A 13,763-nucleotide genomic window follows, 5' to 3' on the forward strand; every position below is an offset into this window, starting at 1 on the left:
CTTCCTTCCTTACTACCTCCTCATAGCTGGAGCTGAACCCAGACACTGTCCAGAGAAAATCAATACGATGCCATTTTCATGGTTTGGGAGAGAAAGACTCACTGCTTTGGATAAGCAGGGAAGTTGCCTGCACCTAACCAAATGGAGTCACCGAATTTCAGAGTTAATAGATCCTCAGAGATTAACCAGTCTAAAATCCATTGCCCAGGGTGAGATAACTGAGACCCCATGGGGGGAAGTAACTTGTTGAAAGTCACTCAGTTAACTCAGTTAGGAATAACAGAGTGAGGACTGGAAAGGGGAACTCACGACCTTGACCTGGTGGCTTCCCCACTTCACCTTTGTTAAGCAATGTATCAGAGCAAAGCTCATCCTCAAAAATCAATGACACCACAGCCCTAGCTCCAGACCATTTTCGTGCACATGATCTCAGGGACCTGCCTGAAACACCTGTAAAAGAGATAGGAGAGCCACTGTTATCCCATCCAACCAATGAGGAAGCAGGCCCTGAAGGGTATGTAATTCAACCATGGTCCCTCAGCTCATTAGAGGCAGGGACAGGAGAGAACCCAGGCTGTACAGGATCATTCCACCTGATAGAGTTTTCCAGAGGCGTCCACAGAGTGCTAGCTTCTGAGGACTGTTAAGAGGCATGCTGAGAAAAAGGTTTGGTAGACCAAAGAAGTTTGGGAAATGTGGGTTAAACAAAAAACAGGTTTTGTGCAGGATTTTTGGAAGACTTTAATTCACTAAGGTGCGTTGTGAATAGCTCTGGGCGGTGGGGACATTGTGTGTGTTTCCCCGGGTTTTGGTGTTTTGGTGAAACAACCTCACAGGACTGGGTTCCTCAAATCACTTCTTGTTTGGGGAAGCTTGATGCACTAAACCAGGGGTCAGCAAACCTTTTTGGGAAAGGGCCGGATAGTAAATACTTCAGACTTTGCAGGCCGTACAGCCTCTGTCACAACTACCCAGTTCTGCCCTGGCAGCACAGAAGCAGCCAGAGACAATCTCTAAGTGAATGACTTTGGGTATGTTTCAACAAAACTATTTACAGAAGCAGGCTGGATCTGGGTCTGGCTCGAGAGCCATAATTTGCCAATCCCTGCATTAGGCCATAAAACCAACTGAGACTCTCCTGTTCCCACTCTGATATGAAGGATCACTCCTTCTCAACAGCTGCCCTGGACCACCCCTTTCCTCACCCCCTCCTCCTTCTGAGCTCTTATAATCCTTCTGTCTGGGATTCAGCCTTGGGGCATTCTGCCTGACCCCCTGCCTGGGGGAAGGAGGGGACCAGCCAGCAAGGGTGTTGGCCAAGGGGCTGGAGTCAGAAACAGCTTCCAGAAGTAGGAAAGACTGCCAAATCAGAGTTCCAGGGAAAGCTGAGGTCAGCAAGCAGGAGAAGCCAGTAAAATTTCAAATGGATGGAGCAGAGCCAAGATCAAAGTCTTTGGAGCTGAGCAGAGATAAGATCTGAGGGAAACCTTGCCCAGGAAGGAAGTGGGGCAGCCCAGAAGGCTTACAGCTCTCCTTTATGGGCTACAGGATGCCTGCAGTGGGGCAGGAGCCTGGACTTAAGGGGCCAGAGGCAAAGCGGGCTAAGCAGGCCACATTCACTGCTGGGTATTGTCAGTGCTTTGGTTTTGTAATCTCATATCCCCAGCTAGCATGATACCCACACCTCTGGGATGAGGGGCAGGGAGACACTCCATCTCTGAAGCTGGAATCAGGGAAGTGTCCATGGAGATTTCTAATCCAAGGTACAGGGCAGGGAAGCACTGACTTTCCTAGGATCAAGCATGTTCTCCGGGTTAGGGCTCAACCCTCCCGTTCTCACCTCGCTACCTATTAATGCTGCTACTGTTCGTTAAGTATCTCTACACAGCTGGCACGCCCCTAGGTGACTTCACATTCCATATTCACTTGATGCAACATTTCTGTAAGGTAAGCAGGATAATCCCCATTTTACAGATGAGAAGACTGAAGCCGGAGACAGGAAGTAGCTACACACCTGGGCACTGAACGCACAGCAGCTACAGCCTAGATCTTTGATCATGGCGCTGCACCTCCATACTTGGACTTATGGCCTGCATATCTGGTCAGGCCTTCCCTGTTTAAGGTTCTAGAGAATTCTTTGTTTTCCTCTTTTAGGCCTGGGTGTAAAAATTTCATAACCGTTTCCAATAATTTGTTCTCTTCAATCACTGAGCTGACTTACTCCTGTCCTGGCTAAGTGAAGTGGAAAAGTTCAGGGAGCTGGAACTAAGAGCTAAAAATTCACTCACCAGCCCCGAGGTCCTTATTGGCATTTGTACAAATTGAACTCAGATCTTAAGCGCCTGCAGCGGTGTCCATCCGTCACAGGTAACTCAGGGCAAACGCTTAACTCCACAGACGACGTCTCATGCTCTCCACTAAGACTTCGGGGATTTCTTCCTCTTCTCCAGGAGCCAGTGGGGTCTGGGAAATACAGAATCAGTTAAATAACAGCTCCAGTCAGATATAAAGAGGAAGGTACTTCCACAGAAAGACTTATACTTCACTTCAGCCAAGTAGACATGGATTATGTGATTATTTTCCATTGGTGTAGATAATCCAGGGCTAACAGCTTGACAAACGTTCAATGGGGAATGGAGATTCTACACGAAAGGAAACACACTCTCTGTGGGAGGCCTTGCATGCAGGGTCCAGGGCCACCAAGCCCTCCATTTTTCTTGAAGTGACACAGCTTGGCTTGCAGGCACTGGCCCTCCCAGGCCAACCTGCTCCCTTCACCATCAGCAAGGGGATGAGCTGTCACCCCATGGCCTGCTCTCCAGGGGGTCAGCTGAAACCCAGACAAGCAGCAGAGAGGTGCCAGCTGCAGGAAAGGACCCTATGCCATACTCCTAGAGGCTCGTAGAAATCACGAGCACTGAGGCACTGGGTCAGGAGGCCACCATTTGCCTTCTGGTCCCATTTTGTTGAAGACATATGTTCCCTGATTAGCATCTGGCATCTCCTGTGTTCTGCCTTTTCCAACCTCTGGCCAAGTTCCCAACCTTGGCCTGTTTGCTGCCTTGATCTAGATCTACCAGTGTTGCTCTGAGTGTAGAGGGTCAATCAACAAGGGCCACTTCTTCTCCTAATGTTACAGGGTCCTGCCTCCCCAGCCCTGAGTATCTTAGACAAGAGGAAGAGAGCCAGGATGACCATGACCAAAGGCGTTTTCCAAGTTGTCCCATAATTTGAAGACGTTGCACCTCACTTCAGACACGAATTCAGAAAAAGGGCATCAAGGAGTTCACTTCTTTAGAGCCTGGCATGGGAAGGACAGACTGGTTAGGAAATGCAACTTGTCTAAATTTTTCATTTTGCCAGCACTCTCCTCCACCTGTGTAGCAAAGAAAACTGAAAATTAATTACAGTATACGTCACCGGAAAGAAGCCGATTGTACACCACTATACAGGTGGGACCGTTGAGGCTCGGACGGCACAGGCTGCAGGGGATCACAGGCGATGTTTTTCCAATGGCTGCCTGCTAGGCAAACTTGGGCTAAACGCCAGGCTCAGACCAGGAACAAGGAAACAACAAGGCTTCAGGAGGACATCAGTAGCTTATGAGAGGGACTGGGCGCTGTCACCTGACACTCTGTTGACTTTGGATGTCTACTCTGAAAATCTTCCTTCTTCCGCCCCTTCCTGGCCAAGGGATGGAGGTAGTAGAGGGCAAGAGAATGGTTTGGTAACCTCAGAAATGGTTTGTTCATTTGTTCCTGCCTCTCAGAACCAGAGAATAAAAGCTCTTTGGGGTCCCGGGACTGGTTTAGGGAAAATAGAGGGAGCCTTGGGACCAAGGCCAACTTTCCATTTCCAGACCCTTTCATGTTCCGCTTCATCACTCCTAGCCTCCTCGGGACAAGACATAGGCTCAGGGGGCACCCACCACAGTCTCTGCCTTCACTCCTTCACCAGCCACAATGATAGAGTACAGACAATCCTCCTCACTGCCACTCCGGGAGGCCTAGAAGAAATGTTGTTTTCACTCCCTGATTGGGAGTCAACAGAGCTAGGAAAACAGATGAGGGATTGGACATCTGGGCAGTGACATAGGGAGGCAGGTAGTCAGGGAGAAGGAGGTGACTCAGTGAGTTCATGTAGAAAAAAGAAAAGATTTGAGGCTCAGGTGCACACACTTGGCCAGTAAGTCACCCTCTCCAACACATCCAGTAACCTGAACCTCTAATCTGGTCGCAGCCCTCTCCCCCTCTTTCACACTCCCCACATGTCCACCACCCAGCTTGCCATTCTGAGTTTTCCTTCATTGAGCTTGCTCTTGTCATGGACACAAGGCTGCCAGATCATAGATGCTATGCTCCAAGCTCCTTGAGAAGGGCCCCTGGGGAGCCCCTATGACATCACCCAGTAGCCAGGCAAACATAGAGCATTTATAATGAAATTTCCTTCTACCTACTTCCTAACGGGGAGATTCACCAGGGAGCCTCTAAACATAAGTCTGTGCTTAGAAACTCCCCCAAAAGCTTGCCCGAGCAAGCCCAGCCAACTGGACGGTTCTAGTCTGGGATTCCAGGCAGTGACCACACTAGGGACTACGTTGCCAGATGGCAGCGCTCAGCTGACCAAAAGGACAGTCGTCCCCATCCCATGCCCTCTCCCAAGCCTCAAAGGTGAAATTAGAACAGGAAGAACCAATGCTGTGCTCCTGCCAGTAGATGACAGCTGGGGCCAGGAAATGCTAGATCATTATTTGTTGATGGCGAGGGCAGGATACTTGGCGTAAACAATCCCAAACAGTCAACATCCTTTAAAAAAAGGGGGAGTGGGGATGGGGCTTGCTATTTAGCTTTGGTAGATCCAGTCACAACTCTATTTTCCAGTGATTGATACTAAAATACTGTATATTATTGGCTTACCAAGGAATCCTAAATTTCAGGGCTGGCTGACCTGCGATTAAACATTGACTCCAGACAAGGGTTAAACATTGACTCAGCTAAAAATCCGCACATGGGAGCAGGGAGCAGGCAGTAAATGGCAGTTATAGGCATTTCATCCGTCCCATCTTATCCCACTTGTCCAGCTACATTCATGGAGACCGTCCACAGTGAGCAATGTCAGAAGGGCAGTGGAGTTCTGGGGGAGGACTGGATGGCGTTGACCTCCCCTTCTCTGTTGGTGGCTGGGTCAGCCCTGGGTCTGGGAGCAACACGCTAGTGGTGCCAATCTGAAAGGCTGGACCTGCGGAGGCGTGTGGACCTGGCCCCCTCCCGTCTTCCCTGGATCAGTTCAGGATGCAAATGGGAGCCCTTTGCTGCCTGGGGAAACACAATTCAGAAGATTCATCTGGGGGAGTAAAGGCTTTGGGAAGTGGAGGAAAGTGCCCAATGCTGGGAGACCTTGGTTCTCAACCCATCCATGCCATCAACTCACCATGCAAACCTAGGCAAGTCATTCCACTTCCCCGCCCTTGGTTCCTCATGGGTCAGTGGGACTCTGTTCCAAAAGCCTATGCTGTCCCTTTCATTTGAAGCTGGACAATAAACACCTTTTAGATGCCAGCCACTGTCCATATTACAATTAATCTTCATACCATAATTATGGGGTAAGTGTAATTAGCCCCATTGTATAAATGAGAATACCAAGGTCCAGAGACATTAAAAAACTTGTCAAGGGTCCCCCCGCTAGTAGGTGGCAGGGCTCCTACGTAAACCCAGGGCATTCTGGGTCTGGAGCTTGGGAGCTTTCCACAAGGCTACACTGCCTGGCTGGTGTCGCTCTTTGGCAGTGGTGTGTTGGGGTGATGACTCCTCAGTTAAACCATAAGCCCTTGGGGAACAGGGATGCATACCCCCGCATGTCTCAAATCTCCCTGGACCTCGAACTTTTTGTGGGCGTAATTTTGTGGCAAATTCATCGAACTGGTCATGGGCATAGTAGATGCTTGTGGTAGGCTGAAACACGATCTCCCAAAGACATGTGCACCTCCTGATCTCTAGAATCTGTAAATGTTATCTTATTTGAGAAAAGGGTCTTTGCAGATGTAATTCAGTTCAGGATCTTGAGATGAGGAGATCATCCTGGATTATCCAGGTGGACCCCAAATGCCATCACAAGTGTCCTTATAAGAGAGGCAGAGAAACATTTGAGATACACTTTCAAAAGACAACGTGAGCACAAGGACAGAGATCGGAGTGATGCGGCTACAAGCCAAAGAATGCCAAGGAATGCCAGCAGCCACCAGGAGCCAGAAGAAGCAAGGATCAGGTTCTTCCCCAGAGCTTCCAGAGGAAGCACATCACCCATACCTTGATTTCAGACTTTTGGCTTCTAGAACCAAGAGATAATACATTTCAGCTGTTCTAAGCCACACAGGTTGTAGTAATTTGTTACAGCAGCCACAGGACTCTAATGGGGTGCTCGATCAAAACACAGAATCCTAGAACTGGAAAAGCCTTGGAGACCATTTGGTCCAGTGCCCCCATTCAACAGATGAAACAACTGCAGCCCTAAAGGAGGAAGTGATTTGGCAAAGGTCGCTCAGCAAGTTAGAGGCAGAGCCAGAGCCACGATACAGGCATTCTGTCCCCAGACCAGGGCTCTGCACTTCCCCACACTGACTCATGCTGAGTCCCAGAGTCGTGAAAGCCAAATGAGAAGCCGTTCTCATTATTATATTCTTCTCATATGATTATTTTAAGAGGGAGGCGGAGCTTTTAAGCAGATGAAGTGATGGCAGCTTTAGAGGTATAATTCCTGTTGCTATCACCACTATTGAGTTGGGTAGTTGGACCCTCTTGGCCAGTATCTCCTCTCTCAGGACTGGGATGCAGGGGTTATGTCTTAGGGCCAGTGGGTTCCAGGTGGGGAAACCACAGTGAAAGAGGGGAAGCTGGGGGACTCTAATCACACCACTTGCATGTGGCTGAGCCCAAAATAGGATGCAGGGTCTTGACTTTGTGGCTCTTCCCTGGGTTCTACTTCTCATTTTCTTCTTTCCCTAAGCTGGCTCACTAATCCAGGCGGGGTCTTGGATATGTAGGGCAGGGCGGGGGTGAGTGGGGGAATGGTATGCTAAGATAGTCTTGGGGACTCCTGGGAATACAGCAGGACATGATCGAGGAACCCTCTCACCATCACAGACTACAGGAATAGGAGTGGAGATCTGAGGCCCCCAAGGCAGCATGAGAAGCAATTGTTTCATGGATGTGCTTCCCTCCCTCCCCACAGGCTTACACTCATCAAGGTTCTGTCTTAGTCCTCAGCGGGCCTCTCTTAACACCAACTCCAGCCCAGACAACACAAGGTATCCCTGCTTTGGAGGAAATCAGTTAATGAGGCTAAGAAAACAAAACCTACAAATATCTTGACAATTGAGTTCCAAAGGAGAGGGAGAGAAGGAAAACCTTTGAAAGGAGCTATAATCTGGCAGAACCAGGATGTTCCCCTAACTGTCCCCAAACCATCTCCATCTCCCCTCACATCCTCCCACTTCACATTGACCCTGGAACTGGGAGGAAGAACAATTGCTGAAGGGGAAGAAAGATGGCTTAGCTATCAATGTGTCTTTGTGCTTTCCCACCCACCACCATCGGGCTTAGATCAGGGCTGCAGTCGGGAGAGGAGGTTGACAATGACGGAGAGGTCCAGAGGGGTTTGGAGATGTCAGAGTCAAGGGGGCCTGTGCCTTGCTTGTCCTGTATGCAACTTTGGTGGTCAGCATCTTGCCCATGTCCTTTGCAGCCTCAGTTACATGGGGACAATTGAGCACAGAAGGCTACAAGGGGTGCTGGGGAGAACGTGCCTCTGAGGCACACGATCTCCCGGAGGCATCAGAAAGATGCAGATGAGCCACATTTGCCCTGTATACACAAGAAGGGCGAGGAAGGGCTGAGCGGGCCCGGAGGTCCTACCCGAAGGAGCCCAGATGAAGGGGCAAGTAGAACACAGAGTGGACAACAGACCTCTCAGGATGGGCCAGTGTAAAGGCCACCAGCCAGCAGGGCACATTAAACCTCAGTGGATGGGACTATTTCCTTCCGGTGCATGAGGCCAACATAGAACCATGACAAAGCAAGGCCAGTGTGATGGGGCCCTCCTTCCCACTGCCTCGACAGTTACACTGGCACAAGCCATCCGCTCACCCAGGCCCACTTCCTCAGGGTTCACATCATCACCAGAGGAGAGAGGGGAGACAAAAAGGAAAGAAAATCCAGAATGAGGCTGAGTTTTCAATCGGGAGTAAAGTGACTGAGATATCGTTGAATTGGACCAACTTTGCCCAGAAATGACTAGGTAACTTTTTTCTTACATCAGTCAGATTGTGGGTTTAGGGTCTAAAATTAAGCTCCATAGTAGAAAACCTGGTTTCTTTTCTTGCCATCCAAACCTGTGATCGCGAGTTGATAGCCTGCTGTGACTGAGTGGTTAGCTAAAATAAGACCTGGGCTCTGACTGCCTTGTGTTTTTCTGGGACTCTATTTCCCCTTTCCTCCTTCCCCTTCTTGGCGTTCAGTCTGTAGGATGCTGTAGGGAGAGTCTGGGCCAGCCCTGCGCAGGTATGATGGGGCAGGATTCTGTGGGGGGAGCATGGTGAGGGGTGGAGGACGCACATGTGTGTTGGGGAGTGGGGTTCACTTGTGTGACTCAGGTCATTTGGGGAACTCCTGGGAGTCCTAACTGGATCAGGTCAGGGAGAGCGCCAAGGACTAACTGAGTCAGGGAAGGAGGTTTCTACCCCAGCTCTGCCTGTCAGTGCCCTCTTTGCCGAGGCGCCAAGCCCAGGTTCCAACAAGACTCCGAGGTCTGCCATTCCCGGGGGAGCTCAGAGGCAGCCAGAATCTCCGATTCCTCTAGTGAGTGAGGAGGGAAGAGCACGGTCCCCGGGGTCCTGGGAGCTCTGGAGCTGGCAAAAGGGGCTCTGCAGGAGATGCGTAACAAGTGGACTTAATCCAGGCTGAATAGCCCAGGGAGTGGGGGACATGTTGCCGGGTGAGTGGAGATATGAGTCCAAGGATGTGAGGCTATTCCTGCCACCTATACCCCTTCCAATGCATATCGATTCCACGCCGTGCCCTGGGCTAGGTGTTTCACATCTAATATCTGGTTATATCCTCAACCTGTAGGTTTGGTATTACTCTCCCTATTTTCCAGCTGAAAAGAAATATGAAGGTGACTTGCCTAGAATCTTGCAGCTAGAAAGCAACAGAACGGGCTCTTCATGCTTGATACCCTATCTCACATCCTGCAGCTGTAAAGATGTAGGATTCCCAAGTAACAGAGTCTCCCAAGGTCAAGGAGAAACAAGTGGTGCCAGCCAGGAAAGCCCAAAGGAAAGGAAAGAGGGATCTGTGGGAGTCACGTGCCACTGGCCAGCCGCCATGCCCATGGGAGAGTGTCCCTTTAAGAGCCCAGGTGTGGGTCAAGCACCACACACAGTTTCAGTTTTGGCAGCAGTATCCAGTGTCCTGCCAGAGGCTTCTAGAAAGGCAAGGGTTGCGGACTGGTCAGCAGGCTGTGCCCAAGAAGCTGACAGGATAGAAGGAAGTGGTTAAAAGTAAGTGTGGCTGCTCTGGGATCCCCAAAGGGATGCCATCTGGGAAGGGCCCGGGACGGTGTCTCAGGCAGTGCTCTCTGCGTGCATGACTCCCAGCTTACAGAGAGTGGGGTGAGGAGAGCGTGGTCGTGTGCTCGAGCACGTTGTGGGGGAGAAGGCAGGCGCATCTCGGAGAGCTGAGTAAGGACGCATGGGTGGAAGCTCAGCAGGTGGGAAGAAGGGATGTCTTGGGTCAGCACATGTGGTTCTGCTCTAAGTTTGGTCTCCGAATTCCCTACTAACTCCTTTATAACTTAACTGTGACCTTAGGTAAGTCACCTAATCGCTCTCTCAGTCTCGGTTTCCTAATGTGTAAAATGGGGATACAAATAAGGCCAATCACTTAGGGTGGACGTGAGATTCAAACGAGAAAACGTGTGGAATTGCTTTGAAAACTCTAGAGCGAAATAACAGTTGTTTGGTGTTTTTCAGTTCGGTTCAGTTACTCCAGGACTATTGAGCAGCAGAAAGACCTAGATAGAATAAGGCATATGCAGTGCTTGGCGTGAGGCAGGTACTCTTCTAGTCCTTGAAGCTTTCCACCTCCACCTTTCTGGTGAGGGCACAGGCAGCCCCTTATTCCCAGCTTCGAAGAGGCTCTGAGAGCCTTTCCAATTTCAACCCAGCTTTGCTCTCACAGATTCCTGCCACTTTGAGGTATAGTGTGTATCACTGTGTCATTCTGCACCTGCTAAAGTGGGAAAAATGAGGTCCTTCCTGGGAAAGTGAGTGAGGCGGGCAGAGACCCCTCCCAGGCATAGGCAGCATTCCCCAGTCCTGATGTTCCTCCTGGCTCTGCAGCCCGGAGGCCTCAGACATAGGATTTCCCCTGGCCCAGCCCGACAGCATCCCCAGGCCAGCCAGGGGACCCTCCGGCACAAGCACAGATGCTGCGCAAGCTCCGTCTCTCACCACCCCCACTTCCCTATTTGCAACTGCCCCAGGCCACCTAAGCTGCTGGCGCTGTTTTGCACCACAGCCTTCGCCATCACTCTCCCCCTTCACTAGGGGAATTACAGGTCCCTGAACACCTGGAGACGAGATATGCCAATTCATGGGTTAGGGAAGAAGGCAAGTCTCTGGTCTGCCCAGAGCCAGCTCTGAAACTCTCCATCCATCTCTCTCCCTGGCCTTGGGTGTGGTGATGTAGCGGAAAGAGCAATGAACCAGGGAGCAGCTAGCTGTCTCTTAGCCTGTCTCTTAGCACCTCTAGACGCTGTGGCTTTATTTTACAAATAGTGTGATAGCAGCAGCTTCCAAGTAGTAAACACACTTACCCTTGGCTTTCACAGCTTCATTCCCTTCCCACCTGAAACAAACCTGGGAGGTAGGCAGGGTAGGTATCACAATCCCATTTTACAGTTGAGGAAACTAAGACTGTGAGTTAATGTGAGCGGTGTAAGTTCACCCAGCAAGTACAAATGACATTTTGGGGCAGTCATTTTGATATGGTCATGGGGACGTTCTGACATCACCTAAAAAACACAATACCCAGCTTTAAAAACAATAACATTATTCAGGCATGTGCTCAGCAGAGATCCCCTCATCTACGTCTTGCCCCTCTTTGGGTGGGCTGAAGCTGGGAGCCCAAAGTCCCTGGCATTGACACAGTGTGATGGAGTAGAAAGAAGCTTTGAAGGCAACGTGTCTGGTTTTAGGAAACGAACGTAGCATGCTGTACACGTGGTAAGTGCTAAATAAATAGCAGCCAGTATTATTTTTCAGGAAGAAATTTCTCTGTTGGCACCTACCTCTGGGTTCAAATAGAGTCTCTTCAGAGGAACTACTTTTCCTGTGAAAAGCAGAGAGGCGAGAACTGGACTAACTTCTCCTCTAAGATTGGATTTCCTGCTCCCTCCCCTCCTGACTGCTTCCTCTCAACTCTAAGACCCTCTGCAGTACAGCATAGTGACTAAAATCTTGTACTCTTGACCCAGAATGCCTGTATTTGAATCCCATCCCAGTCACTTACCTACTGTGCAACTTTGGACAAATGTCTTACTTCTCTGGGCCTCAACTGTCACATCTGTGAAATGCATTTGCCCATTTTATCCTACCTTCTAGGGTGGTTGTGAAGATTAAATGAGTTAACACATGTAAAGCACTTGAAAATGACTCAGTACATGCTAGCTATAATTATGATCCCTCACTTCTAACCTAGTTCTCTTTCAGGCCATGCTGGTCTAATCTGAGCAGCTCCCCCCAGTCTTCAAAGGACGCTCAGCAAATAGACTTCTGTTCTCTCACTCTAAGACAGGAAAAAGAGAAGACTGTATTGATTTTAGAGAGGATATGGGCAAGGAACTATTTTTTTTTAAGCCCAGCGCCCTGCTTAGAACTTTACATATGTTGCTTCATTTAATCCTTACAGCGACTCACTCTGCTAGGTACAATTGTCTCCAGTTTACAGATGAGGACTTGGGGCTCAATGAGTTTAAATAGCCTGCCCCCAATCACACAACCCCCAAGTAAGAGAGACGAGAGCCAGGCTGAGGAGTCCGTGTTCTGTGCTACTCTCCAAGTGCACAGCAACCGTAAAAGTTAAGTGCACAGACCCTCACCCTCCTGTGCTAACGAGTAACTGCAACCTCTTACGGTGGAAGAGCACTTTACACTCTTCAGAGTGCTTCCATATATATTAACCTGTTATTCCACTCCATAGTCCCCCATCCCACAGTAGCCCTTCAACTAGAAGAGTCAGGGACCATGATGCCCATTTTACAGATGGGAAAGTTGAGCCAGCATATTTTGCCCAAGTGGTAGAGCTCTTCTGGTAGCCTGTGACAGAGCAGGACTCTGGACCTCTGGGTTCTCTTCCATCCTCCATGCTCCTCTTCATGCTACTTTCCCTTGAGTGCCCGGAACCAAGAAGCTATTGGGCAAAGTGAGAGAAATCAGCCCTAACTTTGCCCTTCTCAGAGAGGGAATGAGATTGTAACCATTCCCAATCTAATCAGTCCTTGCTGAGCAGCTGGTCTTCGCCAGGCACTCTCTGGAGAGCAAGGCCATCTGGAGGTGGAGAGATTGATTTCAGTTGACTCTTAACTTCCAGGAGCTCGCCGCCTGGTAGAATGGTGAGGTAAACACTTACACATCAGGGTAGAATGGGATGGAGTCAATAACAGGGGTTCTCAGTCTCTGTGGAAAAGCCATCTGAAAATCCACAAGTCTTACTCCCAGAGCTTCACGGAGCTTGTATCCCAAATGCTTAATTTCTGCTGAAGTCTTGCATTCCGACTTTTGACAGGAATGGAACCAGAAAGTCTTGGGTCTTTCTAGCTCATATATCCTTTGGACCCTGTGGCTGCTCTCTCTCCATCTCCCTGCCCTCTGGAGTTCCGATTCCTTTTCCCCAACGCTGCCTTTCCTTGGAGATTCTCCCACAATCCAGGGCTTACATAAACTTCCTAGCCTCTCCTATGCTCCTGCCTGCCACTACAAGTCTGAGGCCCTTCCGGACTACACAGACTGCCTTCCCTCCCCTAGCGATACTGTGCTTTCCAGGCTCACTCTAGTCTGTGCTCGGCCTCTGCACCCATGGGAGAGCAGAGTGATAGTCCCATATGGACCCAGTCGGTGCCTCTCCCGGCCATTCAGTCCAGGCCAAGGGAAGCTCCTTCCACAGCCAGACCAGCCACTCCCTGCTCCTCTGAGCCCCAAGCTTCCTGTTCCCCCAAGTTCACAGGAAGTCAGAAACTGCCCACTTGGCTTCAGGTCCCCATAGTGCCTGCTTCTGTTCCCTCTAAAGCCCCGGAGGCTGTGAGAGCTTCAGCTGACCCCCTGCTGTGTACCAAACAGGTGAAGAACCCAGAGTTGTTGAGGGCCTGTGTTCACCAGCAGCCAAGCCAGGACCTGGTCCAGGAGAGCCTTCTCCCTCTGAAAAAGGAGAAAAACCTAAGATTAGATGGACAGAGATTTGACTCCAAGCCATGAGAGCTGAAGACCAGCCACTCTAACTTCAGGGGAGCTATAGCTAGATGAATTCTACGAGGAGATAGACTCTATTATTCAGCAGGGCTTACACCCAGCCCCAACCCACAATGGTGTAGACATGCGTTATGAATATATCAGGGTCAGTAACTTGGTAAAATGATAATGATTTAGAATATCCCAGCCTGACTAGTGAAAATACGGCTCCTTTTTTTTTTTTTTTTTTTTTTTTTTTTTTGGT

The 13,763-nt window shown here is 49.8% G+C and overlaps 1 protein-coding gene across 1 annotated transcript in view; it reads left to right on the forward strand.

Annotated features, from left to right (window-relative positions):
• The first annotated feature begins 9,474 nt into the window (after positions 1-9,474).
• Positions 9,475-13,763, forward strand: part of PIGR (polymeric immunoglobulin receptor) — a 17,249-nt gene continuing 12,960 nt past the window's right edge. Inside the window, exon 1 of the mRNA XM_024750889.1 lies at positions 9,475-9,553. The gene's annotated coding sequence lies outside the window, so the exon portion shown is untranslated. The remainder of the gene's footprint in view (positions 9,554-13,763) is intronic.

Source organism: Neophocaena asiaeorientalis, unplaced genomic scaffold (genome assembly GCF_003031525.2).
Source record: "Neophocaena asiaeorientalis asiaeorientalis breed wild unplaced genomic scaffold, Neophocaena_asiaeorientalis_V1.1 scaffold67, whole genome shotgun sequence".
Taxonomy (NCBI): domain Eukaryota; kingdom Metazoa; phylum Chordata; class Mammalia; order Artiodactyla; family Phocoenidae; genus Neophocaena; species Neophocaena asiaeorientalis.